At 42.4% G+C, this 26,099-nt stretch overlaps 1 long non-coding RNA gene across 1 annotated transcript; it reads left to right on the forward strand.

Annotated features, from left to right (window-relative positions):
• The first annotated feature begins 1,984 nt into the window (after positions 1-1,984).
• LOC131405294 (uncharacterized) lies at positions 1,985-26,099 on the forward strand. Its single transcript, XR_009219955.1, has 3 exons — positions 1,985-2,288; positions 24,817-24,862; positions 25,951-26,099. It is a non-coding gene; the product is annotated as an uncharacterized LOC131405294 (long non-coding RNA).

Below are 26,099 nucleotides of genomic sequence, written 5' to 3' on the forward strand. Positions count from 1 at the left end.
ATAAATTGTCAGAAACCTAAGATTTACCCTTCTTGCTTCCTGTTTCCTCATTTCCATTTCTGATCAACCATCAAATTTTGTTGATTTCACCTCCTAAGTAATTGATCTGAACTGTCCACTTCTATTTTATTTTTTATCTACACTGCCATTACTCCATTTAGTCCTACCTTGCCTGAATCCATTCTTAAAATAAAACTCTTTTTCTGTACTCACAACACTTCTGACATCAAATGTATGCGTTTTTTTTTTTCCCACACAAAAACAATTCTCTGACACCAGAAAGACATCCTATAATTCAATTCAATTCTGACACTATCTACCTGGAGTTAGCACCAGATCCCATAGGTTAAGTGTCCAGTCTCACAAAACTACCCCCACTTCAAAGGCCAATGGAAAGTGTGGACTTGTACTTCTGACCTACCGGCTATAAATTGGAGGTTCTCACGATCACCTTGTCGGGTTCCATAATTTGCTAGAACTCAGGAGAACACTTTACTTATCAGTATTGGTTTATTATAAAGAATACTCAGGAACAGCCAGTGGAAGAGATGTATAGGGCAAGGTATGTGGGAAGGGGCACAGAGCTTCCATGCCCTCTCCAGGTGTACCACACTCCCAGCACCTCGATGTGTTTACCAACCCAGAAGCTCTCCCAACCCCATTGTTTAGGGTTTTTATGGAGCTTCTATTACGTAGGCATGATTGGATAAATCATTGGCCATTGGTGATTAAACTCAATCTCCAGCCCCTTTCCCTGGAGGTGAGGGGGTAGGGTGGGGCTGAAAGTTCCAACACTCTAATTACATGGTTGGTTCCTCCAGCCTCCATCCTGAAGCTGTCTAGGACCCCATCAAGAGTCCCTCATTAACTTAAACCCAGATATGGTTGAAAGGGACTTATCATGAATAATGAAAAACACTCCTATCACCTCTATCACTCAGGAAATTCCAAGGATTTTAGGAGCTCTATGCCAGGAACCTAGGATGAAGACCAAATATGTATTTCTTATTATATCACAACATCTCAATTATTCATGAAGCACCGGGCTGAGCTGTGAAAGAAAAGATCAGATTATGTCATTTCCACCTAAAACCCACCTATGTCTTTCTACTGCATTTGAGATCAAGTCCCAAATCCTTAACATTTCCACAAGGCCTGGATGATCTGCCCTCTGTGCTTCACAAGCTTGTTCTCATGACTCTCAGCAATCTACCCCCACTTCCCCCAGCCTTCTTTCCACCTCAGGGTGTTTACCCAGGCTCTTTCCCCAGCCTGCAGAGTGCTGCCCCGTTCTCCTTCTAGCTTTTCTCCTGTCTACCCAGCACAGGTGTCTCTTCCTCAGGAAACCTCTGTGACCCTCCAGACCAGGTTAGGGGCCCTGTGACACCGTGTCACTTAACACAATTCCAGTGATTTCTGAGTTGTCTCTTTCCTACTGGTCTATAAAAAATTTGAGAGTAGCTCTTGTATCTGTCTGGTTTATTTCTATTTCAATATCTGTAAATATAACTGGGATGATAAAACTTAACGTTTCGAAGAGATGAAAATTTTTTCCCCTAGTTCCTATCCCATGAAGCTGACCCATAATCCCCCTCCTCTTTAAAATTTTAATAGCAGATTCTATAATGGAAACTTAAAAAATGGATCTCTTAAAAAAGCAAGACCCATTAAAAATAGAAGTAGCTTTTATTGTTTTCCCTTAAGTATAAGAATAGTATGAGCTTATTATAAAAAATTTCAGAAAAATTGGATGGCACGGATCACATTTGTTAAAATCATTATTATCATAAAGGCCTTATTGTTAAGAACCTATTGTGTGCAAGAAATTTACACACAGACTTCTTAAACTAGCCCTGCCTGGTGGGCACCATCACTACCTTACAGATAAGGAAGCAAGGGTCATAGAGACTTTCAGAGGTCACATCCCAATAAGTGATGGGCCTGTGTGTGTGTCTGCAGATTTATGCCCAAGGCTATTAGGCCGGAAACTGTGTGCCTCTCTGTTAAGTGGTTCCTAGCCAGGATGGTCATCTTTGATTCTGATTTAGGAGATCTGCCATGGAGCCTGGAAATCTCTACTAGTGAGTTAGGCTGTTCCGCAGTTATAGTTCTACAGTACCAGATAGTCTTGTTTTCTTAACTTAGAGAAAAGTATAAGCAGGCCTGACTTAACTTCTGATCATTTCCTTAGGATGCCAAGTTGTTTGTGCCCATGTTATTGACTCCTGCCAGCAAATAAGCACTAACCTGGAAGCCCTCCTCTGTAGATCTGCTTGCTAATGCTCTGGGTAAGTCCTTCTCTGGTTAAGGTCTCAGTTTGTCTCCAGGGTCTGTTACTTCTCTGCTGCCACCTTTTGGTCCCGGGCATCTTGCCTGTGGACTGCAAGCCCCTGAGATCCACAGTCTGTGGGCTCAAGTTGAAGAGCAAGGAAGGAGAGATCAGAACTAACCTAAGCAATGTTGAGAAATAAAAGAAGGAAGAAGAGACAGGAGGAGGAAAGAGAAGGGGAGGGAGAGAGAGAAGAATCTGACGAATAAAGGAATATTTTGTGATTATAGAGTAGTAAAACTCATTTTTCTTTCTTTCTTTTTTTTTTGGTGAGGAAGATCAGCCCTGAGCTAACATCTGCTAATCCTCCTCTTTTTGCTGAGGAAGACCAGCTCTGGGCTAACATCCGTGCCCATCTTCCTCTACTTTATATGGGATGCCGCCACAGCATGGCTTGACAAGCAGTGCATTGGTGAGCACCCGAGATCCGAACCGGCAAACCCTGGGCTGCCGCAGTGGAACGCGCACACTTAACCTCTTGCCCCACCCGGTGGCCCCAAGACTCATTTTTCTTGTGCGGCTGATAATCCATTTCTGAAAGCAGTTTTATTAGGGGAGTCCCAAACATATATTTTAAACATTTAAAAATATCACATAAGGGGTGGCCCAGTGGTGTAGTGGTTAAGTTTGTGTGCTTCCACTTTGGTGGCCCAGGGTTTGCGGATTCAGATCCCGGGCGTGGACCTACACACTGCTCATCAAGCCAATGCTGTGGCGGCATCCCACATACAAAATAAAAGAAGATGGGCACAGATCTTAGCTCAGAGCCAATCTTCCTCCAGCAAGAAAAAAAAAAAAGAGGAAGATTGGTAGCAGATGTTACCTCAGGGCCAATATTCCTCACGGGAAAAAAAGTCACATAAAAGTAAACAGGACTGTAATGACACTTTAGAGGAGAAAGGTTGGACTAGTGCCAAGATGGAAAAATTTTTCATTCTGTGGAATCAAGGTCATCTTTGGCTTTGAGGTCTTTGCATTTGGCCACCACTCAAGGCAAAGCTTGACAGTGTGACCAGCCCTGAGGTGAATGAGTGAACTCTCTGAAATATCTTGGAAAGATGTCCATAATATATTGTGAAATAAAAAAATAACAAATAACACACACAAAAATTGCAAAATAGATTTATAGAATCATCCCATTAAAAAACCTGCATCTGGGCATAAGTGCAAAAGAAGTTTTGGCAGCTAAACAGTAGCGTGAGAGCCTTGGATTGTACGAGAGAGAAGGGTGGAGAGTGGGGTGGTTAGAGGTGTGTCCTCAGAGGCTTTTGCCTGGAGATGGGGAGCTATGTTAGATCAATTGAGGTGAGCACTGAGGACAGGAAGGCTCTGGAAGAAGACCACCTCTCAGACTGTGCATTGCCAACTTGGGCGTTGCCAGAGCAAAGTATACTCAGTGGTGAGCAGCAGAGGGAGGCCTTGAATTAGAGTCTCCCTGGGTTGCTCTAGTGCCCTTGGGGTTTAGATGGGACCCAGAAATTGCTGAGAGACAGATTGGGAGTTTGTCAGAGGGGACTTCCTAAAGCAGGAGAAATATCTCTGTATGTTGGTGAGAGGCTACAGAGTGGCACCTCCAGGCTAGGACCTAATGGGGGTCACAGTTAGAAATTGGAGGGGCCTATTGAGACAGCGTAACCCGAAGGGAGGTTGAATCAACAAGGAGGAGTTGGCCGGTAATCCTTGGGAATATTGAGTGAGCCAAGAGAACAGACCATGGAGTCTTCAGGGAGGCCAGCAGACAAGTTGTATCAAGGCCATCCAGCAGACAAGGACAGTCACCCTGGAGCTCAGGGAAAACGAGCAAGGCAGCGCAAGGATCAGCACAAGGCCACGGACTCCCTTTCCTCCTCTACTCCCCGGGGATGTGTAAGCCTAATTCAGAGGAGGGAGCAGGGGAGGAGGAAGCTTTCTGAGATCCTGAGCATCTTTATCCACATGGAAGACTGAAGAGACTGTTTAAATAACTGGATCTGACTAAGTTTAAGTTGCAGTAGATGTTTAGTGAAATATTTATCTTATCTATTAGTAGGTAGGGGGTTAATGCCTAAGAACAGAACTATAACATAATCAAATTCACTTTGCAAATATGCATTGTAGCAAATTAAACTTTGCAACCTCATTATATATGAATGTTAGTATATGCTTGAAGAGAGCATCAGGAGAAAGACGTGCCAACGGTTGGCAGTGGCCAGTCTCCAGGGGATGGGGTTAGCGGTTGGCAGTGGCCAGTCTCCAGGGAGACCAAGAACAGGGGTTCTTGGTAACTTTCTCTTTCTATACTGTGTACTTCTGCAATGTTTGTTTCTTTTTTCTCCAGTTTTATTAAGATATAACTGAGATATAACATTGTATTAGTTTAAGGTTTAGGATGTAATGATTTGATATATGTTGCAAAATGATTACCACAATAAGTTTAGTTAACATCCATCGCCTCACATAGATATACATTTTTAAAATAAGCATGCATTAATTTTGTAATCAGGAGGACATTATACAAAGAAATTAAATTTCTTTAAAGCTTTCTGATTTTTATAATGTGTTCCTTCATCTTCCTGTATGTAGCAGGAAAAATAAAGCAGACATTATCAAGATAAGAACTTTAATTCTAGGATACTGTAGTTTATTAAGTGGAAAATGTGTGTATTTGGTTATTGTTTTACTTTATTTGATCTACATATATTTTAGAAAATTTATATTGCATAAATATATAATTATGGGTAAATAAATATGGGATTTGTGACACCAGGCCCTTGGATAGGAAAACAACCTCTTTTAATGTCGCTGTTTCTATTGGAAAATCAGGTTTAACTTAAGGCAAAACTTTTAGGTAAGTAACCTGCTGTAAGAATAAGTATTACATGCGTGTTGAATTTATCACAATCTACCTTCAAATAACATCATCCTATTTTGTGAGCGGTGTAAGGACATTACAACAGCATAATTCCACTGAACTTCTTCCTCCTCCTGTGCTCTTGTCGCTTATATTTTACCACTACATATGCTAGAAGCTTCTCAATTTATTGTTGTTCATTTTTGCTTTGAAAATTGATGATCTTTTAAAGAAATATAGAAAGAATATATAAAATAAAGGTACCAAATTTTTTTTAACATATACTCAGATAATTTATCCTTTCTTTTGCTCTTCACTTTCTTCTGTAGTACTAGAGTTCTATCAGGTTTTCTTTCCTTTTTGCCTGAAGAAACACCTTTCACATTTCTCATAGCAAAGATTTATAGAGACATATTCTCTCAGCTTTTATCTTTCTAAGAATATCTTTATTTCATCTTCATTTTTGAAATATATTTTCACTGAATATAAAATTCTAGGTTGACAGTTGTTTTCCTTTTTTTACTTTACAGAAATTTCTCCATTGTCTTCTGACTTTCATTATTTCTAGGGAGAAGTCAGCTTTATTTGTATCCTTTCCTGCCTGGATATAATGTGTTTCCCATCCTCCTCCTCTGGCTGCTCTTTTTAAGATCTACTTTGTATTTTTGGTTTTCAAAAATTTGATTTTGGTGTGACTAGGTCATTTCTTTGTGTTTATCCTGCTTGGAATTCATGGAGATTCTTAAATCTTTGGATTGTTTTCTTTTATCATTTTTGGAAAGGTTTTGGCCAGTGTATCTTCAAATATTTCTTCTTCTTCACTTTCTCCCTCTTCTACTTCTGGGACTCTAATTAATGTTAGATGTTTTCCCACAGATTTGTTCTGTTATTTTTTCTCTCTCTCTTTTTTTTCCTCTTTGTGTTTCAGTTTTGACACTTATATTGATCTATTTTTGGCTCTGTGATCTCATCCTCTGCTTTGTCTAATCTGCGGTTACACTCATATAATGTATTCTTCACTTCTGATATCATATTGTTCGTTTCTAGCATTTCCATTAGATTCTATTTTTAAATAGTTTCCATGTCTCTGCTGAAATTCTTCATCTCTTCCAACATGTTTCCATCTTTCCCACTAGATACTTTAGCATTTTCATCATAGTTATCTTAAAGTCCTAGTCTGATAATTTCAACGTTTGGGACATCTCTGGGTCTGTTTCTATTGACTATTTCCTTTTACAACCATGGGTCACATTTTCTTGTTTTTACACATCATGGATTCTTTTTAAAAAAATTTTTTTTTTTTTGTGGGGAAGATCAGCCCTGAGGTAACATCCATGCCAATCCTCCTCTTTTTGCTGAGGAAGACTGGCCCTGAGATAACATTCATGCCCATCTTCCTCCACTTTATGTGGGACGCCACCACAGCATGGCCTGACAAGTGGTGCATCGGTGTGTACCCGGGATCTGAACCTGGGCCGCCAGCAGCAGAGTGCGCGCGCTTAACCGCTATGCCACAGGGCTGGCACCATCTTGTGATTTTTAATTGCATTCTGGACATTTAGTATAAAAGAATAGTAGATACTGAAGTAAACTATTTTCCTTCAGAAAGGTAAATATCAGGCTGCTGGAGTAGGGAAGTCAGTCTGATCTGTCATTGAGCTGGATGTGTACTTTTTTGCGGTTTGATTTAGTTTACCACAAGCCTCAAATGTTTTGAGGGTGGGATCTGGACTTCCTCTTTAGCAAGGCTTGTATCTGAGTATGGGTGAGTTCCAGGGGTCTCCTGGTGCTTCATGGCTCACCTGTCAGCTTGTGGAGCTATTGGACATCTCTCCTTGCTTTATTGACCAGCTGCCTACCTTGTTGGTTGCTGAGGGTTTGCCTTTGCTCTGCATTGCTGCCATCTCTCATGAAACATCAGTCCTTTAGTTAGGAGCCTGGAAAGTAAAATCTCACTTTATTATTTACCGTTAAAGTTTAGCTAGCAGAAGAAACTACATTTCCAGGATAATTTTTCCCTTGTAGATACTTATCTGTTTTCACTAAATCTTCGGCATAAATAATGTAAACGTGTAATTAAATCTAGGAAGCACTTATACCTTCCCACAATCTTTAAAACTTACTACGATTAGCTGTGCTACCAGAGTTTTGTTTCATTTTTAATTTGACATGGTAGTCGTGGATCACAATATTTTTTAGTACAAGATTCTGGTTAAAAATTATACTTACAATTGAAAGATTACTGGAGCATATATAACTTGTGACCAAGTAATTAGAAATATATGTCAGCTAGTGAGACTTTGAGATGTAGTAACAGATGATGAATCTAGTGTTTCCAATGGGTCATTTTAGGAGATAATAGCGTCCAACAATAGTGGGAGAAAGCAATGGGAGATTGCAAAGTAATAAATTTCAAACCTTTGAAAGTTTTCATGCCCAGGTGCTTCTGAAGCTTCATGCTTTTGCCTCTGTAGAAAAATTCAGTTTTTATTTAAGAAAAATTTGATTTAGTGTTGTCAAGGTTTATTCAACTACCTGGGAATCTAGAGAGACAACTTTTGGATTTACATTTTCTTATTTCCCTTTCTGAGCTTGCAGAATTTATCAGATTCATTCTCATTGCCCATTGATTTCTAAGAACAACCTCTAACTTCTGACATTTTTAAACAAGACATATTTGAGAATTATCTGTCGTTTCTCATGGACTTAATAAAACTTTATGCTTTTCCAGCTGTGTAAAGTTCAGAAAATTGATTCCTTTTTTTCTTGCTTGATTCAACTGTGTTAAAGACAGTCATAAGATATAACGTTAATTTTTGCCTTTGTGTCTTATCCTCTTCAAAGCTTTTTGAAATTGCCAAACAAGGGCACAGGTAGGTTCGTTGACTGAATATTTGTTGTGATCAGTATGAAAATGCTGATTCATAGCTATTTCTGGTTGGTATAATACTAGGTATAAAATCTTCAGTCTATATGAAAATAGAAATCATTTATTATGCTAGTAAAAATTCAAGTAACTATTCTATAAGAAAAACAAATACAAGGAGTACACACAATTATTTTTATGAATTAAAGCACAGCTACTTCCACTTTAGTACCAACTATGACAAGATTTTTTTCCCAACTTTTTCCTTTTTTCCCATTTTGGTGAGGAAGATTGGCCCTGAGCTAACATCTGTTGCCAATCCTCCTCTTTTTGCTGAGGAAGATTGGCCCTGGGCTAACATCCATGCCCATCTTCCTCTACTTTATATGTAGGATGCCTGCCACAGCATGGCTTGATAAGCAGTGCATAGTCCCGTGTCCGGGATGCAAACCTCTGAACCCCGGGCTGCCGAAACGGAGTGGGCAAACTTAACCACTACACCACCAGACTGGCCCCCTTTCCTAACTTTTTAATTAGAATATTTTCAGTCATTCAGAAAAGTTGAAAGAATGGTACAAGATAAACATTATATTCCCTTTACCTAGATTTATTAAATGTTAACATTTTCTGATAATTCTAAAAAGCGACAACACATCTTTTATTTGGGCGGTTGAGAATTTTGTTTCTGTTTATTTTTTTGGCAGTTTGCTTCTTGGTGATTAGTTACAGAGACAAAAAGACACAGTGACGAAATTATCCCCTCACTTGGGTCAGTGCCAGCCTCATGGTATCTGCTACTTGTGAGGCGTTCATTTGGGGCATGGGTTCTCTTGGCTCATAGCAAGGGGAGAAGAAGAGGAGGAATAAGAGAAGCTTTCCTCTGTAAACTGTCTTTTCCTCCCTTTTGATGAGTATTTGCTGATCTGAAGAATTAACCATGTTCATTGAGGCAGGCTGAATTCAATTTCCTTTTCTTCTTTTTTTTTTTGGTGATGAAGATTAGCCCTGAGCTAACATCTGCCAATCCTCCTCTTTTTACTGAGGAAGATTGGCCCTGAGCTAACATCCATACCCATCTTCCTCTATTTTATATGTGGGACGCCTGCCACAGCATGGCTTGATAAGTGGTGTGTAGGTCTGCACCCAGGATCTGAACCTGCAAACCCCGGGCTGCCGAAGTGGAGCGTGAGAACTTAACCACTACGCCACCAGGCCAGCTGCTTTTTCTTCTTATGAAGTAAAGAAAGTTCCATCTTTCTAGGACTTTTTGGTATACTGTATTATCCGACAGAAAGTTCGCTATGATTTTGAGTTCTGTTATATTTCCCACAAACCTGTCTTCAGGGTTAATAGTTTATAGCCCTCTTGTTCAGATAAGAAGGATTGGCGCTGGAGGATTTATGATATCTAACCTAGTTTTCCATCACCATACCTTGACCTTGGCCTTCTAAGTTGTAGCCCATATAAAGCGATCGATTGCTACCAGATAGAGGCAAATGACCCTCTTTAACTCTAGGGCAATAGCTAATAAGGTCTTGATAATTTTGATTTATCCACTGTTACCTGTGATTGCATGTGCCTCTCTGAAGCTGCCCTGAGTTGATGGATGCAACTTGTATGACAGGAAGCCAGTTCCAGAGGCTTTCTCCTTGTATCCTTAGCCTCACCAGGGCTCCTAGAATGGGAATGATGAAGTCATTTTTCTTTCATTGTGGTCTTCTATAATGAAATACAGTAAAAATTCATCTTCTCTTGAGCATGCCCTTTTTTCCTTGTCAGATCTACAGTCTTTCCTTGACTGAACCAATTTGTTATCTACAAAAGCAATGGCGCACTTCCTTTTTGATTCAAGGGGCTCTGGATTGGCCCAGTTTAGTAGTGGGTCAGTTCTTTCCTTAGCCAAGACATTTGGTTTCCCTTTTAATGAATTTGAGCGAAAAAGAAACATCTGTTATTGGAGACCCTCTGGAATACTTCAAACTATCTTATCCTTCAGCATAGTTGAGCAAAACTCAAGGCAAGCTAGGTTGGAAGAAGCCAAAACTAATTTTTATATATGTTCCAGAATCTAAGGATACCTTCGTCATTAGTAGAAATGAGGATGTGATAGTCTGGATCCCCCTCATTTAAAGAAGTCATCACTCATGAATTTGAGGAGCCCTCGCAGTCAAGCTCTTTGTGCTTCTGGCTTGTCTGAAGTGAAAGCCTACTGGCATGTCCTTTAAAGTACTGAATCACAGATAATACTGGATTTCATATTACCATGGGCAAGTAGTTGGGGCAAGAAGAGAGATCTTATATCCTGATGTCCAGCCCTGCCACAAAGCTACATTTTTATATATATTTTTTTCTACTGGCTTTTGCTTGGTAGTACTTGATTTCAATTCAGTTTGCATCTGAAGTTTAATTTGCATCTGAACCCCTATTTGTTTTTGTGTTTGTACAAATTTATTGCCTAAATAAAAGTATGTTAAACATTTCTTGGGCACAGGAAAATGAAAACTCCTTATATTTAAATAAGGCAGCATGTCATATTAAATGTGAGGCCTCTTATTGTCAAATGATGTTGATTGCATCATGAATATGATTAGTTCTTAGTCAGCATCTCACATGTGACCCAAGATACCTGCCTATTAGTGCAAATGGAATCACATCAACCATAATGACCCAAATGACATTGGTTCCTATCCCACCCACTCCAGCAGGACTTCACCCTGTAAAATATTTTTTGAAGTCTCCAGGAGGTCTCTCCTATGTGCGCATAAATGAACACTCTCCAGCGGGCACTGCTGCTGCTTTGCCACCTCCACAGGGTACCCTTTGGGTCCTGCTGGGTCCCAGTGCCATGGGTCTGAGTCCCAAGTCCTGATATTGTCCCTGATGCCCCAGAGCAGAGCTGTGTGGCTTCTGGGAGGTGGGGAAGAATGCCCTCTCACCTTGGAGCTTGGTGTTGCCCTCGGCTAGAGGGGTTGCAAAGCACTACTTGCCCAGGCATGCCACCAGAGCTTTTCCTTTTTATGCCACCTGTATCCCATAGGACTCAGGTATGGGACTTTGGGGGTGGGCCTGGAGAATGTAGTCATTATTATTATAGATAGTTAACAATGATTGAGCATTTACTAGTGCTTAGCTGTGTGATAAGCCCTTTAATAATTATTCCTTTTAATTCTAGATTGTATTATTTCCATTTTACAGAAGAGGAAACTGAGGCTTCAGACGTTAAATAATTTGCACAAGGTTACATGGCCAATACTGGCAGTCTGACCTCAAAGTCTGCTATCTTAAATCACTAAATCCAAACTGCTGACATTGTACTGTTCTCAGCATCACTTCCGCCTCTAATCCCAAAGCTTCTGTATTGCATTAGTTCATGGTGCTGGGTTCCTTCCTTTTAGGACAAATTTTCTTGCAGTTAGGTTCTTCCACCAATTCATCAGACATATACAAATTTATGCAAAGTTTAGCAAAAAACACAGCATGGTTTTTTCCCCCCTGGAAGGCACTTCAGTCTTTTAGGCAAATTGGCTTATCCTCACCTACATTTCTGCTAAGTCCCAAATAGGTTCAAACTGGGCCACCAACCACTGTCCCCTCTTCTGCACAGTGGTTTATGATTGGCATTGTCATCTTAAGAGATAGGCACTATTGTAACTCGGCTTTCTAGACTCAGGGTAAATCTATTTTTTCAGCTATCCACGGGATAGTTTTACTTAGGTCTCCCACTTGAACCTCATATAATATATATAAAACGGATCTCATCCCAACATCCTATTTTTGTGGGTAGGACTTTCCTTCCACCTTTTCCCAAGAATGAAAATTCAGAGAGGTCTTTGACTTTTTCCTCACCTCTGTTGCTTGTGGTCTGGTCAACAACTCAGCCTTCCACACAACATTTCTCTCCTCCCTAATGCAAGCATTATTCCAGTAGTGTTCAAGGCTCTGTTAACAATCACTCAACGTCCTACCTCGAAAATCGTTGACTCTCTCGGGTCCAATGGGCTTGCCTTTGCTGCTGTAGCCTCCCACCCCGTGGCACATCTGGATCTTGTCAGCATGTGGAAATGCTCCATCTTAGAAATTGGACTCTCTGGGCCATGTTCTTCCTATCCCTTACAGCTTTCTTGGGCCCTTTTTTCACTATATCCCATCTTCTACGTGAACCAATCACCACGCTATTATAACTATCTGTTATAACACAGACAGCTAGTTCCCCTCAACATCCATTTTCTCTTCTTCTGTAAAGATAGAATTTCTCATTTTTAGCTGGGCACATTGTTGCCCTGAAAATAAAGGCTATATTTCCCTGCATTGTTTGCAGCTAGTTGTGGCCATGTGACTCCATTCTGGCCAGTGGGATGTGAGAGAAAGTGATGCGCGCCACTTCCAGGGAGAGGACATGCCCTATTTTCCCCCCTTCTTTTATTCTGTTGAGTAGAATGTGAATGCGATAGCTGGTCATCTTAGATCTTGTGGACAATAGCCACCCTCAAGGGATGGTGGTGCAATAGGATAGAAAGAGCCTTGGACAACCTCATGGAATAGGGCAGCCCTGCCAGCCCTCCATCTATGTCTGGGCTATTTCATGAGAGAGAAATAAATGTATTCTTATATAACTCATTGCAATTTTTGATCTCTGCTTCATGCAACCGAACCTGTATCCTAATTCAAAACCTATTGTCTGTGTGCCCCTGTGGACTGAAGCTCCTTAAGGATGGGCACAATGTCTTAGTCACCATTTGTGTTAGTCTAGTTCAGGACTAATTTGTTGGTTCTGGAGGTGGAACTGGAAACAGATTGTTTTTTTCCCTCCAGATGAAAGGACAAATACGCAGGGTATGAGTAAAGCACAAGCAAAGTTTTATGCTGCCTCTTGCCTTCCTAGCCTCGGTGGGGAAGGAAGGGGAGGGTCTGTAGGCAGAGGGCAAGGGCTTATAGGGCAAGGTTCCACCCATACCGACAATAGAAGAGGGAGGGTGGCGATGTTCCAGGGCACCATGGATACTGGACAAAGCCAGGTTATTTCTTATCCTGCCAGAGAAAAGAGAGACCCTGTTAGCACATTGCAGCTGGCACCACAGCCAGGTGTGCGTCCCGTTGACTTAGGCTATTCCACTGGGCTCTCCTTGAATGGGGCCAGCTGGTGGGGTCCAGACTCTGGATAGAATTCATGCAGGCGGGCTGGGCAGCCTAATTCCATCAAGGTGGTCAGGCATTTAGGGGTTGGGCTACACAATCACGTTGAGGGTGGCCAGACACTCAGAGCTGGGGCTCCCCAGGCAAAGATGACTCATTAATCTATAAAATATATGGATCCGGGCCAACTATATGCTTACATTAAAAACACCTTGTACCATCGTTGTCCAGTCAAGAGTCAGAAACCACACCAATTGTTTGAACAAAGATAATTTGATATGTAGACTGTTACCTAGATATAAAGTTGTTAACTAGGTGACCGAAAAAGCCAGAAAAGAGGCCTAAGGGATCAGAGAGAGAGCAATTGCAGGAAGCAGCTACCACTCACAGGGGTCGGGAACAAAGACTGGGATTATTAAAACTGGGAAACTTGGAGGAGGGGCCCTGCGGAGTAGAGCTCAGACCTCTGAGGAAGAGGCGCAGCTCTGCTGGGACCAGCGTCTCTGAGCTCGGAGAGGGGACTGTGGGCTTGAGAACCAGACCTCCAGGAAAGGAGGCAACAGCTGGGATGAGGCTAGGACTACAAACGCTGGAAAAACTGCAAACTGGATTTAAATGCTGCTCCAGGTGGGCAGAAGGATTGCTGGGGTGATGCTCACAGGACCGGGCAGACAGGAAGCAGTCCCTTCTCCCTCCCTTAGCCTCCCAGTCTCCCTCTAGCAGAGCAGAGCCTAACAGGGAGACTGCTGGCCGAGTGGAAATGTGGTTTGCAAAGTCCCAGTCCCAGCAGCACAGGGCAGAGCGTAGAAAGATGGGTGTGGAGCTGAGAGATTATAGTTGTGTGGGACTGGCACCCTGCTCAATGATGTCTAAATTCAGATTGTTTCAAGTTGCATCAGCCAGCGTTATAGGTGAGCCCTACAGACTTCAACTGCTTAAGGGACAATCCAGTGACTAAAGGAAGATAGACTTGTTGCAAGATGACATTTGAATTGTGCCAGGGAGATGATGCAGATAAAGCATCACAGGGCTAGTGATAGGAACTAAGTCTTGAAGGATGAAAAGGAGTTCCTGATGCAAACCAGTGGAGAAGGGTGTTCCACTCAGAAGGAACACGGATGCAAAGGCCAGAAGTGGGCCAAACCCTCCAACAGGGTGAGTTGCATGAGAACCCTCAGGGCAAAGCCTGAGCTCCTCAAGTCTCTGGGCTTCCCTAGGACAAGGCAGGAATTGGGGTGTGGGTGGCTAGGGAGGCAGTAGGCTTCCCCAGGACCAGGGACTGCCTAGGGATCTCACCCTCAGAGTGATCAGGACCCTCTATCTGTTTTTCTGTCATTTAAGGATGATGTTTAATGCTGGGCAGACCTGGACAAGTTAATTAAATCCTCTGATTAGAAAGGATTATTTGCATTTGATAAATAAGGAGACTGAGGCTCTAAGAAGTTAAGCAACATGCCTGCGATCACAGAATCAGGGACTCAAATGACTCAGTTTCCTACTGGATGTCTCTATCTGGATATCCCCATGGATTCTCCAACTGAGTATGTTCTAACATGAACTCCTTCTCTTCCTCTGCACCCAGCTCCAGACCTTCTTTCTGGATCCTTGAAGTCAGATGGTGACTGTATGGCTTGGGTTCATTCCTTCTTCTTGCCTCCATGCCCCCGCCTCTCCCCATACAACCAATCACCAAGTCTCGTAGATTTGACCATTTAAATATACGTTCTCTATTCTCCGTCATTACTGGCTTGTCTTCGTTCAAGCACTCACTCGATTGTTGCTAAAACTTTCTGCTGGTCTCCATGCTTCCAGCTTGGTCCTCCTCCAATTCAGGCACCATTCTGAGGCCAGAGAAAGCTTTCAAAAACACAAAAATCATGTCATTCCCCTTCTTACAACTTTTCAATGGCTCCCGTGGCTTCCCAGAGAAAATCCAAGCTCCTTTGTCTTTTCACAGTGAGGCCACTGTAATATGGTCCCCACCAACTTCTCCAGCTTTGCTCGCCACCATCTCCCTCCCTCTTTTGGGGTGGGGCAGAGGGACAACCCTGACCAGGGAAACAAATCAGGGTTCACCTTCCTCCCTCCACTGACTGAGCTGTGGGCAAGAAATTGCAGGGATGCCACACTGCTTTTGTTTCTTTCAGCAGGTCGCCTGCCTCTGATGAAATGGGTGTGCCACTTCGGCCGCTGCTCATTTCAGTGTGGCAGTGGTGTGGACACCCGCTGGCTTCTGTTTTCTGTGCTGGAAGGAATGTGTGAGGATTCCTAGGTCTTGCTTCTGTGCTGTCTTTTCTAGTCCTCCTCTATTTCTTTCTTTTTTTAAAAGTATATTTATATTAGACCCAAATCTTTTAATGCAAAGGGCAGAAACGCAGTTCAAGTGAGCTTAAGGCGAAAAAGGGAATTTATTGACTTATTTAACTGGTAAATCTGGGGTGGAGCTGGATCCAAGGATACAAATATTATTATTTTTTTGTCTCTCTCCCCTTCTGTTTTGCTACTCTCTGTGTTGGCCACTTTCTCTCCCATTTCAAGATGCGTTCCTTGTGTGCAGGAGGTGAAGGGTGGTGTGGCTGCAGGCAGCTCTGAGCTTACTGCTCCCAGCCCAGCCACCCCAGAGGAATGAGAGCTTCTCTCTCTCAACATCTCTCTATAAAATCCTGAGGAAAGACTCTGATTGGTCCTGCTTTACTCGTTTGTCCTTCCTGCCTCTGCCTCCCCCACCTCCCAGTCCCTAGGGCCAGGAAGAAGGGGAACATCAATTACAAAGGCCTGGATCAGAAGCCCACCATCTGGTCAAGGGAGTGGGGCGCTGTGATTGGCAGTTCATCCAGAACCACATAGAACTGAGGAGGCAGTTATCCACAGAAAATGGGGGTGTTATTATTAGAATATGGAGGAAAGGCATGTTGGAGAGACGGAAGAAAAAAAGGACAGACAACCAAAGAGAGATCTACACTGCCATCATCACCACTCCCACCACTTGCACCACGACTAGTAAGCACTACTGCTGCCACCAGTGCTGTTTATTGAGCACCTACTGTGTTCTAGGCACAGGGCAGGTCCGTTATGTATACAGCTTCTTTCTGAATGTTACATATTCCACATCACACCGTTTATAGAAGAGGAAACTGATGCTTAGAAGATTTAACACCCTTGCTTGAAGTCACGGAGTTGGTCTGTCTGACTCCAGACCCATGCACTTCACACTACACTAAACTGCTCCTGGTTGGGGAGTCCTCTGTCCTGCCATTGCATGTTAATTACAGCCCACAACTGACCCTATGAAGGAGCGACTGGAAGAGCGCGTGACTTTTTAAATTGACCTTTGGTCACATTGGCCTGCATGTTTTTATAATGTCAAAGGTGCGTCTTTATGACCTAATCTGTGGAATGAGGTTAAGGAACCAGTACTTTCTCACATGGGCTGAGTGTGACTGCTGAGGTGAAGACGAGGAGGGCCGAGCCATTAAATGGGCACAGGGCTGCAGCAGCACATGCCGGGAAGAGGAAAGCCCACCCGCGGACATTTTACATTCAGGGTTGCGAATAAGCATTTTTAAAAACAGAAGCCTACAAAATCTTTTTGCATCTATTCTTTTACTTGGATTGTTTCAGTTAAAAAATGCCAGAGGCTGCTAAAGACTTTGAGCTATGGGTAAATAGCAATCAAAAACATGGAAATATAATTTAGCCCTGACATATGAGCCACATAGTGGGTTAAAGGAAGAAGTCAATATTGTATACTTAAACATATGTACTTAAACAATGCTATATACTTAAAGTATACTCATATACTATACATACTTAAAACATACTATATATCCTACATAGTACTTAAATATACCACACATACATACACACTTAAAATGTTATATATACTTAAAATGTGGCTCACTTATTCAGTGAAGAAAATTAGAGGTGTTAATATGGATCCTGGTTTCATTTTGACTGCAGTATACTTCACTAGGCTGGGGGGATCCTCAAGGCACTTGAAAAACTTTTTTTGAACTTAAGTCTCCTGGTTATACTCCCTTTATTAGTGGCTGGCGGTCACGAAGGGGTTCTAGACTGCAGTACTTATAGGATGGTCAGTCATGGTGCTGTCCCCTTCACAAGTGTCCTGCTAAGGGTGGGAGGTCATATTTCATTCCACTCTCCTGGTCAGGGGTGGGCACCCAGGCCAAGGGGAGTCAGGCTGCAGGTTGGTCAACGGCTTGTAAGATGGCTCGATACCAAGGATCTGCCCAAATTGTTCTGATGGTGACCACACTGGAATAAGAATTTCTTTGTCTTTAAGAGGATCGAGATATTCGATCCTTAAATGGGGTTTCCTAGGCCAGGGCATGTGGGAAACACCACATCCATCCCCCCTTGGAGAGGCACAGGGTGCTTTAGCATTACTCTGAGAATCCTATAGACTTACTTGGCAACAGAACTCTCACCTGTTAACATCTTTTATAATACCGTGTTCCATGGGACAGAGTATAGAGTAGGAGCTGGCATGTGGCAGGGAGCAGAAGGAGGGATGGCAGCAGAAACAGAGAGGCCGCTCTGTCCCCATGTCAGGGGAGCCTGGCACTCCATTGCTAAGGGGGTGACAAGAGTCCCTGGTCATTAGATCTATTTCACACTCTGAACTGCCTTCTTGTCCTTGTGCGATCTGGGTACAGCTGCCCCTGGGCAGCCGTAGTATTTTAGTGTTCCTTGTTTCCATATGTATTCTCATCTCAAACCTCCACTAATTAAGATGAATTGAGCGAGTCTTTTTTCTTGTAACCGAGAGTCTGACTAATGTAACAGGATGTTAGATGTGCCTTTTTAATGGTCTCTTCAGATACTGAGACAGGTGACAGATGTCTCCGTTTCCCCATGAGATGTTGGACCACCTATGCGGGACAGGCTGAGAGACTGTGGAACTGGTGTTGGCAGCACTTGCCCCTCACATGCTCCAGGAGAGGGAACAGAGGGTGAAGAATCATTGTGGGGGTGGGCAGTGAGAATCCTTTGGAGAGAGAGTTGTCAGGGCTCGCAAGCCAAATGGAGGGCCTTCAGAGTTTCAGGCGAAGGGACTGGTGCCTGTTTCTGGCCAGAGCCGGCAGCGCGAGGCAAGCAGGTGATGATGGAGGAACAGTACTCCCATGGTGGAGGAGCTGAGGTGTGAAGAGGTGGAAAAGGAAGTGGGACTTGGGTTATCTTAAAAAAGAGGCTCTCCTGGAGGGCAAGGTGAAGCCAGCTTTACACAGCTAGAGGGTGACGGCATTGGTGGCCAGTTGGAGGAGATCCCACCTATACTGGCGACTACATCAGGGTCCTCAGCAGGGATGAGGGTCCCCGTAAGGAAGAAGTCATTGTGCATCTGCTGCACTGAGGCTCGCTTTCAAATGACAACCGCACCAGCGTGGGAAGACTTCGATGTCCCTACGTCCTTTTCCTCCCTGCACTCCCCCACTCCTCCGCGGAGGAGCCAGAGGCAGCAGAGGGCATGCGGCAGGGGGCATAGAAGGAGCTGCTACACCCCACCCACCCCATGCTCAGCAGGTCTCCCAGCAGAGTGGTCCCAATCGAGGAAATGGAGAAGTTTTAATTGAATGAGAGTTTGGAGATTAGCCTTTTGAGCAGACTAGAATTTTTGCCTAAAAATGACCAAAGAATTTTTATTTTCTGAGTGACTGGAGAATCTATAAGCCTCAGGCTGGGATGGAGCAGTTCTACATGGTGAGTTTTGCAGAGGTAGTCCTGCCTTTGGCTTATTCAATTCTGCACTCCATACCCTGGGAATAGGATGAAGGTAAAATCAGTTGAAAGGGTTTATAAGTGTTTGCACTGCTTCCTAAGTAACTATGCATGAATGAAGTCTGACATAAAAGATTTTGGACACTTATAATGCACGTTTGATTAACACAACCAATTCATATGATTCAATCATTGAACATTATTAAGCACTTTGCTGGATACTGGGGCTCTGAGCATGAGTAAGAGTTGCTTCCTGCCCTCAAGAAACATGCAGTCTAGTTTGAGAAGTTCCGGTCCAGCCTGGGGCTTTCTTACTTCAGGTTGTGTAAGAATCACGGTGGTGTTGGTTTAATGCATCATCACCTCTGAGTCTGATTCACTAGGTCTGGGTTGGGACCTAGGAATCTGCATTTTAACAATACCTTGTTCTAAGGCTACTGATGGAGAAATAACAATCTAGCCTTCCAATCAGCACCACATGCCAAAGCAGCTTTTACCGCGTTAGGTTGTGCATTATTGACTGCCATGGAGTTCGCCCCGGGGTCCAGGACAATATTACCCATTTGGATAAAACAAAGTTTCTGACAGTTTTTTGTTTTTTTTCCCACTGAGGAAGATTTGCCCTGAGCTAATATCTGTGCCAATATTCCTCTATTTTGTATGTGGGTCACCGCCACAGCATGGCTGACGAGTTGTGTAGGTCCGAGCCAGGGATCCGAACACTTGAACCTGGGCTGCCGAAGCGGAGTGTGCCAAACCTAACCACTAGGCCACCGGGCTGGTCCCTCTGCCAGTTCTTTATTACATCAAATGAAAACAGCTAGATAGATTTTCACCAAATTAGAAGAGCGTGTTTGGGTTTGCCTGACTTAAAAGAAAGGATAAAGGAGTTTTACTTTGGGAGTTCCTGAGAAGGGGGTCCTTTGGTGAGAGAGGCTGCCGTCTTCAGAGCAGGGTCAGGCACTGAATTCTGACAATGCTGCTTCTCCCAAGAGCAGGCTGGGCTTAGGGTAGAAGAAGCAGGAGTTTATTGATTTATTGGTGGTTAATAATTGATGTGAGCAGCCCAGGGGAGGCCAGGAACCTGGTAACACAATTTTCACAAAAAGTATGCAGGAGAAAATGGACTATAAGCATGTGAACAGAGAGTTCTAATCCCCATTCAGCTATTTGTCATGGAAATTTGGACAAGGGTTTTGCTTTCTCTGTTGCCCTGATTATATAATTAGGACAGTGCTGAATTTTTTTCATAGCGTTGTTGTAAGGAATAATAAACAAAACCCCATGTTATATCTTGGAAACTTTATAAAGATGAGTTTTCTTTTAAAAGATGAGTTTTGTTTTATGTTAAAAATGAAGAATAAATGGGATAAAATAGATTTTATTGCAAGATCTCAGACTTAGTATAGTGTGGCATTCCCTTATAGTGTATTGTCTTATTTCCTTTATTGTTTGTTTTGATGACTTAGTTTACAAGTGTTATAAGATTTTAAAATCATGTGATCAGATTTAAAAAATCTAAAGTGGAAACCAAGGCAATTAGAAAACAGAGAGTAAGCATATTTTTGAAAGCTGAATAGGTTTTTAGACATAAAACAAGTGTGGAGAAGTATGCTAAGCGACTATGGACTTACAAACTCTTGTGGTTATTAATTTACTAAGGGGCCTTGAGCCATGAATATGGATGAAAATCTATGAAAAATTGACACGTGTACTCAAATCAGGGCAATATATCTTCCTACCCATGATACGGTGCAACATGAAAGTCTTAAATATTTAACATAATGCTATGCCATATAATTACATGTGTGGCATTATCTTTAATAGGAACTGATTAATGAGGGTGACATAAAGCAAGGATGAATATTAGCTACTCAGACACTGATGTTCAGATAGCCACCTGAAAAGTCATTTTTCTCCAAGTCCTATTCCTTAAGGAGTATAGAAATGTCAATTGTTTTTGCAGAGTTTCCATTTCAAGAAGCAGTTATTCATAATCCCCAGAGAACTCTCTCCTAACAGAGTACAATAAAACTTAGAATTAATGGCGGTGACATTTTAGACCTAAATTACTGCCTTCATGGTTTAAATAATTATCCTGCTATGTCTGTGCAAGGGACTTTCAAATTTTTCACTTCTTTCCTGGCTTATCTCTCATCTCCACTGCTTGCCCAGTTTCTCATCCCTTACAACTGAATACAGGAGCCTGAATTTTTAACTTTCCTCGTAAAATTCTACTGCTTATTAACAGGACTTTTATGGTAGTTCATCTAAAATTGTTTTTCAACAAACTCCTCTCAAAGGTCATCCCTGACTGTCTATTTCTTTCTTCATTTTGGCACTGAAATGCTGCTATGCACTGGTCCATCCTGCTTTTTATATGTTTCCTCATCTCTTGCTGTTTCTTTACTTTATTCCTCAAAGATGACTATTTTTTTAATAGAATTTATTTTTTAGGGTAGTTTTAGGTTCACAGCAAAACTGAACAGAAGGTATAGAGATTTCCTGCAAACTCCTTGCCCCCACACATGCACACTGTCAACATCTCCCACCAGAGTGGTACATTTGGAACAACTGGTGAACCTACGTTGACATATCATTGTCACCCAGAGTCCATAGTTTACGTTAGTGTTCACTCTTGGTATTGTACATCGTATGGGTTTGGGTAAATGTATAATGACATGTATCCACCATTATTGTATCATACAAAGTAGTTTCACTGTTCTAAAAATCCTCTGTGCTCCCCCTCTTCATCCTTCCCTCCTCCTGTCAATTTTTTAATAAGTAATTGTTGAGTGCCTACTATCAACTGGAAATGGACTAGTCACTTAAAAAACAAACTAAAAATAAGGTCCCATGTCATTAAGAATCTAACAGTCTGTTGGGAAGCTAGTTACATAAACAAGTAATATGATAAACTAAATTGCTTTCATGAGATTGTGTATCAGTGTTGATGGGGCCGTAGGAGAAATGGAACACATAAGTCAACCTGGGGAATGTAGAGAAGGCTTCGCAACGGACATATCTTCTCTAGTAGAAGTGTGCTGGTATGCAATGTGGGGAGGGGTTGATACAGAGGTGCCAGAGGATGGCATCTAAGTTGAGAAGATAGCATGTGCAAAGGCCCAGCAGCTCTGGAAGACAAGGAATGCTCAGAGTGACCACAGTAGTTTATTATGTTTGAACAACTGGCTGTGAGGTGGGGTTCAGAAGGAGATGAGACTTGGAAGGAAGGCAGGGATAAAGATCATGAAAGGCCTTGAATATCATGGAAAAGGAGTTTATTAGAGTTTATCTTGGAGGCACTGGGGAGTCACTGAAGAATTTTGAGAAGTGTACTGATGAGATTTTTATGTTAGAAAAATCTTGATGGGTGGAAGCTAAATTAGAGGGCAGCAAGATTGGAGGCAAGAAAGACCAGTGAGTTTGCTTTCATAATATTTCCTTTGGGAGACAATGAGGACCAGAATAGGGCAGTGGGGAGAAGATAGAGAAGACAGACTTATGAGGCACACTGGATTTGGGAACTGATTAGATTTGGGGCAAGGAAGAGAGAAGTTTCTGGCTTGGTCAACTTGACATTTATCAAGACAGAAAAGAGAGAGAGGAGCAGTTTATATGGGGGGTGGTTGGGAAGAGGAAAGATGTGTTTGGTTTCGAATACAGTGAGTGTGAGGAGCTGCTGGAACATTCAGGTGGGAATGTCGAGTAGAAAGGGGGCTCCACAGGTCTGGAGCTAAGAAGAGAGTTCTGAGCTAGAGATATGGATTTGGGAGTTACGCTTGTGGGTGGGTGTGGTAAGCAAGCAGGAATAGAGTGGGTGAGTGAGTATGAGTCGAGTTGAGTAAGAAGAATGAGAAGACAAGAGGGAGAATGAAAGAGCCCCAGGCTGTAGCCATCATGATGATTCAACCCTTAGTATTCACTTTTGTCTCTCAAGAACAAGGAGATTCTGTTAGACAACCATGACATCATTTTTACACCAAAGACAGTCCACATTACTTTAATAACTTTAAAAATCTTGTCCATACTCAAACTCCCAAAACTGTTCTTTTAAGATATTTCTTAAAATCCAGGCTCCAATCAAGTTTCATGCATTGCATTTGATTGTTGTTACCTTTCTTTAGTCTCAGTCTAGAGCATCTCCCACTTCCCTCTGTTCTCCATGATACCGAGTGCTCTGAGAAGCCAGGCCAGTTGTTCTACAGGACAGTCACTTCTAGACCATAGTTAGATTTAGGTCAGCCACTTCTAGTAGTTTACCAGTAAGTGATGTTTGTACCTCCCACTGCATCACATCAGAGAGATTCTGATGTCAGGAACAGGCCCGTTTTATAGCTAGATTTTTGACTATTATATCAGAAACTGTCCAAATTATTGGATCTGACAAATATTTATTTGTATCCAATAATATTTTGGTGGATTGGTCTTTTCTACAAAGTCATACATATTCTGAGTCTCTCTCATCTTTAAAATATAGCCCAATGTAAGTCAACTTTGCAGCTGTTACTCTGATTGTTTTTTTCTTGGTTTTATTTTCCAGTGGAAACTTGTGTTGCAAATAGCTTGTTCTGAGTGAGGCCTGGTCTGGTTCAGTGAAACCTAAAGCCTTCTGTCAGTCTGGTTCACTGACCCAGGACTACTTTTTTGTCTCACTAACCACTGTGACCTACAATTCTGATGGATAAACCAATGTTTAAGGGACGGACAGAGAAAGAGTTGCCTGTTGAGAAGACTAAGAAGGAGCAGCCAGAGAGAGAGGCAGTGACCCAGGAGTGAGAGAATGCTTATATCAATTAGGAATCTTTTGGTGGCAAGTAACAGAAGCCAAATGCTAAATGACTGAAGGGAAAAAAAGAATGTAACCTAAAGATACAGGGGTAGTCAGGTGTGTAGGTGCAGGCACATAACTGGAATTTGTGACTAGAACATTATGGGAAACCCAAGAAATTTTTTTATTTTTCCTCTCTATTCAAAAATTCTCAGGGAAGTCACTGATTGGTATTGGTTGTCACTTATTGGTGAGGCCCACCCCTGGGCTGCTCAACCATGGTGGTGAGGTGGAGGCATGTGAGTAGACAAACATGGTGGCTGGGGCCCACCACCCATGTACCAACGTTTCCTAGAGAAGGAGAAATCGTTAATCAGGCTCTTAGAGGGGTTTATCGCTGTGGTGTCAAGATATCTGAGGAAAAGTTTTAGGATATGGGGGTGGGTCACTGTGAAATACAGAAGGAGGTCAAATGAGAGAGAAAAAAGTACCCATTGGGTTTGGCATTTAGGATGTCAGTAGCAACTTTAGCAAGGTTAGTTTTAGTGGAGTGAGGGCAGTGGATTGAGGAAGGAATAGGATGTAGGGAGCACAGAGGTCTGTATTCTAGAAGCTTGCTTTGAAAGGAAAAAGAGGTGTCCACTAGCAGCTAAGGTCTAAGGTGGAAGAGACATGCTAAAGCAGGGATTCCTTGCCTGGGCTCCATGAGCCTGGGAATCTTTCAACCCCTTAGAAATGGCATGCAAAACCTACCTGCTTCTCAAAGAGATCTGCAATCCACAAATATTAAGAACCACTGTGCTATAGGAAATGTGGCAATAGAGAGGAAGAGGTGAAAGAAATAGGAGAGATGAGGGATAGCTTGAGCATGCCTGCAAGGAAGGGGCCAGGTGGGAGCTGGAACTCAAGGGGAAGGATTACTCTTATTGCGAAGAGGATGGTTTGTGTTTTTTTCTGCTGAGACTGGGGGAGAGGTGTGAAATCTAGGGCAGATGCAGACACGTTTGTGGGTAGAGTGGCAGGGAACTGTGAGCATTCCATTGTCCTCTCTTTTGTTTTTGGTCTCTCTTTGCCTGGCATCTGGATAAAAGCTCTTTCTATAGATACCTGGCCAAGAGACGGTTGTAATCTGTTCTATCTGCCTCCAGATTGCTCCTGACTGATGTGCCTTGTCACTTGTGCCTGACACGCCTGGTGAGTTAGAACTTCAGCTGTGCTGGAGCTGTCCCTGGCCCTGCCCCAAGACCTTCTACAGGTCACTTCCTACTCCTTGTAGGTGAAACTGACAGGTATGAACAATTAATTGCACCTCTCCCTTCCCTGAAGGTAAGCTGCATTCAGGGCTTTCCTCCATTCTGGGGCTTTCTGTGTTGGAGTCTCCCGGGGGAGAGTGAGTTAGCAGGCATGATTCAAGAGAGGAGGTACTTGTGTGGGTGGGTATTTATTGGAGTTATTAATTTACAGTGAGTGACCTTTGTTTCTTAAATGATCTTGAGCCAGAAGGCAGGGAAAGGGTGGCCTCTGGTACAGGGACTCAGGATCTGTAATCTGAACTTCTCTACTCGTGGAATGATCTCAGCTCAGTCTCTTACCCCTGCCTTAATTTACCATCTGCAAAAGCAAATAATATTTCCCACTGATGTTAATGGGGGACTGTGTCTGTTGACATTTCTGAGAGGTACCATGAGAACAGAGTGTTGAACACATCATTGCTAAGGGAGAGCCTTATAAGGCTTATAGCTTTATAATCCTCTTAAACCACTCCTGCGATCTGAATGTTCTCCAAGCTGCGATTGTGGAAGAACCGGTTTCTGAAAGAAAAGCTTATGACGTTCTTTAGACAATGTTACTCATTGATAATACTCATATTCCAGAGAGAGTGTATCAGTTTTTAATTTAAGGGCATTTTTGATATAAGGGCATTTATTTTCCTAGATGTTTTAATGTTCATGAACCCTTGAAGCTGGTGTCCTTTCTGTACTACTGAGATTCTCTTTAAAAGTAATTTAATAACACTAAACCAGTGATCATTAAGTTACCTGGGACTTAGCTGTACCTCTTTTTTTTTAATGTTGCATTAAATTTATTCTTTTTTAATTTTTAAAAATTGTGGTAAAATATACGCAACATAAAATATACATACTTACCATTTTAACCATTTTTATACAGTTCAGTGGCATTAAACATATTCACATTGTTGTGGACCCATCACCACCATCCATCTCCAAAATTAGTTATACTTCTTTAGGAATGAAAGTAAATGATCTGTCTGTTGGCTTCAGGGATTCCTTCTGCTGGGGATCTGTAATAAGGTGGCGAGCTGAGTAACTCCTTGCTCCTGGGAAGCTTCTTATTTCTGAGGAATGGCTCTGAAATAAAATGAAAAGGTATGAAGACAAGAGGCCCCCTTTACAGACTGACCTTGTCAGAG

This window comes from Diceros bicornis, chromosome 5, assembly GCF_020826845.1.
Source record: "Diceros bicornis minor isolate mBicDic1 chromosome 5, mDicBic1.mat.cur, whole genome shotgun sequence".
In the NCBI taxonomy this organism is placed as follows: domain Eukaryota; kingdom Metazoa; phylum Chordata; class Mammalia; order Perissodactyla; family Rhinocerotidae; genus Diceros; species Diceros bicornis.